A 3561-nucleotide genomic window follows, 5' to 3' on the forward strand; every position below is an offset into this window, starting at 1 on the left:
TAAATATTTGTTCTCACAAAGACATAATATTGTGAAATTGATTTTCAGTATTATTATAATAAGGACCACCAAAGTTAATGTGCATTTACACTAAATTAAGAAAGGTTCACAAAGCTAAAATTAAGATTATATTCATTTACACATTTATTTACAAGTCAAAGAAAACAAAATTACTCACATTAGTCAAGACTATTATCCAATAATGAAAAACCGTCTCTTAGAATTCTATATAGTTTCAGTCACTTACAGGAGGTACTTGGATGTTGTTCCCACAGATTGCTCTTGCCCTTTCTGTTTGCTCTGGCTCTTTTACCTCCAGTCCATCTCAAACGTGATTGATAGCTTCTCCTTGTCATGGATACCTTTGGTCGTTTTGCATTATTTTATTTGTATTCCACACTTCTCTCTCAGCAGATGGCCCTATGCTGCCTTGTTCTGTTTATATTCCATATTTTCCACTGTTCCTCTCAGTGACCACTATTAATTATCCATTCCTCTAATACTCCTGAATTGTCCTATTTTATCTTCCTGCCATTCCCTTTCCTACAATTTTCTCAGTTACCAAATACTTCCCAGGGCACTTCTCAGTCTTATCTAGAATTTCCAAAAAACTAGGCAATTACATAACTAAGAATCACAGAATGTCAGAAAAGAACTTAGAGGGTGTTTAGTCCATCTTTTACATGGAAAAGAATCCCCAGTACAATGCACTGGACAGGTAGTCATACAATATTTTTTTCTGAAGACCTTAAGTGAAGGTGACTCCATTGCCTTGAAAGGCTGACCATGGCAACTGTGGACCTTCAGATAACTTTAAGGTAGTTTTTTTCCATTTGTTTGTTTGATCATTGGTTTATTTTTCAGTTCCTGATAACAAATCCAAGTTTACTTCTTTGCAACTTTCAGTCTCTGTTCCTAGTTCTTCCCTCTGGGATCAAACAAGACAAGTCTAATATTTAGCCTGAACTAAGAGGAGACTAGAGAGTGAAATGCTTGCAATCTCTAAGGGATTGCAAGAGGGACTGGACTTTTTTTCTGTCCTTCCCCAAATTGCGAAAGTAGGAGGAAAAGGGAGTAGAATAGAGAACTGCATATTTTTAGAATAACATAAGAAGTATGTTCTTAAGAATCAGAGTTTTTTGATTCTATGAAATAGACTTTCTTGGGACCTGATATCTTAATTCAAAATCCTATCCCATGCCAAAAACTGTAGGTGTTTAAACAGACACTGCTTGATGGGTTTAATGAGGTATTTAAAGGAGAATCAAACTTTCATTGCACTAAATGATTTCTGAGGTTTCAATCAAATCTGCAATTCTATAATTCTAATAAGTTCAATATACTCATATGAAAGCATGGGTTGTTTGCAGTTAGAAATCTGAATGACTGGCAAACTTCCCACGCACACATCCTATTAGAAGTGTCCAGAAATGGCATGATTTCAGATATCATAAAAAGAACAAATTATTTTATGATCTTTAAATGCAGATTACAGCTAGCTGTTTGAAGGAATGGGAGCCATAGGAGTTAGCCATTACTTTTTTCCATTTTCAGAAATGTGTTGCCTAATCTTCTGGAATCTGAATTCTAAACATGCAGACAGACATGACCTCCACTTTTAAGTACATTTGGTAAGGCCATCATATTCACAGAATCCACAAATAGTCAGAGAGGAAAGATTTTTATTTTTTGGAGAATATCTTAACCTAGTGAAGGATAGCAATATTCTGGACTTCAGTAAAAACTTAGTCCTTCCCTCTAAAATTAAATCATTAATTACCTAGCCATGTGGCCTTGGGCAAGCGACTTAACCCCATTGCCTTGAAAAATCTAAAAAATAAAATAAATGAAATTAAATTAAATCATTATTATGATTTCAAGTCAATTCTAATTTAAACTCTAGTTACATAATCTCACATTTCAAAATTCACTATAGTAAACTATAGCTCTATAATGTGTAATGAAATGAATGACTCCTAGAAAAAACCACTAAGCATTTCTAAAAGGCTAAATGTCTTCAGAGTAAGAGTGTTCTAAGAGTATAGTGAGTGCTAATGGTCGAAAAGTATTAACCCCAACTTGCCAGTATAGAGATCTCCAGGAGCACTAATTAGATCTTGGATCTGCATAGAGAGAACATCCGAAGATTACCACACTGGATCTGTTTGGTTTTGATGCTATAGATGATGGGGTTCATTAATGGAGGAAAGAGGAAGTGGACATAGCTCATTAAAATGTGAGCCTCACGTGACACATGCTTTCCAAACGATGGATGAGAGAGACAAGCCAGTTACTGTGACATAGAAGACAAGAACACAGTAAATGTGGGAAGCACAGGTATTAAAGGCTTTGGTCCTCTCCTCTACTGAGGCTATACTCATGACTGTCTTTAGGAAAAGTACACAAGAGAAAAGGATGATCAGGGAATCTAGGAATACAGTAAATGAGACCAGAACAACTGGGTATATGCGATTGAAAGTGATGTCCGCACAGGCTAGTTTAATGACATCTTGGTGGAGGCAAAAGGCATGGGAGAGGCCATGGGAATGACAGTAAGGGAACCATTGGAGGGGTACTATTGGGGGAATAATAGATATGCAACCTCTCAGTAGGGCCCCGACCCCAATCTTCACCACTGTGGTGTTGGTGAGTATAGATGAGTAGCTCAGGGGATTACAAATGGCAATGAATCGATCATAAGCCATAGCAAGCAGGATACCTGATTCCACTATGGCAAGTGAATGGATAAAGTATGCTTGGGAGAAGCAGATCCCATGGTCAATCTCTCTGTGATCTAACCATAAGACCCCCAGAACAGTAGGCATTGTGATCATAGTCATCCCAAGGTCAGTGGCTGCCAGCATGGCTAGGAAATAATACATGGGTTCATGAAGACTATGATCATCTCTGATAAGGATGATAAGGGTGCCATTCCCCAGAATCACAGATATATACACAGCAAAGAAAGGGATGGATATCCAGTGATGGGCTTCCTCCAGGCCCGGGAAGCCAGTCAGAAGGAAGGGGGTTGTGCTGATATTGAGCCACATAGTGGGATCCCTGCAGATAGGAAAAAGAACTCCCTTTATTGCCCTGACGACAGGAATAAAAAATCTCTTCTTTGACTAATCTGTTTTTCCCACTAATTTATCATATCAGCAAAACTCTTGATCCTATTTTTATTTTTGATTGAAGGGAACTAACCATATTTGCATAAACATGACCATAAGTAATGCTTTCCCTATTAAAAAGACCTTGACTTTAAGACATTGGCAATATTTTTGCTTTGGATTCATCCTGTTCAGTTCCTACTCGTTTCTTTTCCAAAAGTAAACAATCATAACTCAAAGGAAATAGCAGTTGAGGATAAAACTAAGTATGCAACAGCAGCCAGATTTTCTTTTATCAGACTGTGCTTGAAAATGTAGTTTCATAATCATAGACAGTAATTGCAGTAAACATGGCAAGTCAAAATTTGCAAATCAATTTATATATACTCTGTTCTGTCTTATTTTGGTTATCTAGATCTTCTATATTAAAATTTATATTTATTTATATAAA

At 36.7% G+C, this 3561-nt stretch overlaps 1 pseudogene; it reads right to left on the bottom strand.

The window, feature by feature from the left end:
• Nucleotides 1-2110: 2110 nt before the first annotated feature.
• On the bottom strand, nucleotides 2111-3050 carry LOC141489952 (olfactory receptor 51B5-like; annotated as a pseudogene).
• Nucleotides 3051-3561: the final 511 nt, after the last annotated feature.

Source organism: Macrotis lagotis, chromosome 1 (genome assembly GCF_037893015.1).
Source record: "Macrotis lagotis isolate mMagLag1 chromosome 1, bilby.v1.9.chrom.fasta, whole genome shotgun sequence".
In the NCBI taxonomy this organism is placed as follows: Eukaryota; Metazoa; Chordata; class Mammalia; order Peramelemorphia; family Peramelidae; genus Macrotis; species Macrotis lagotis.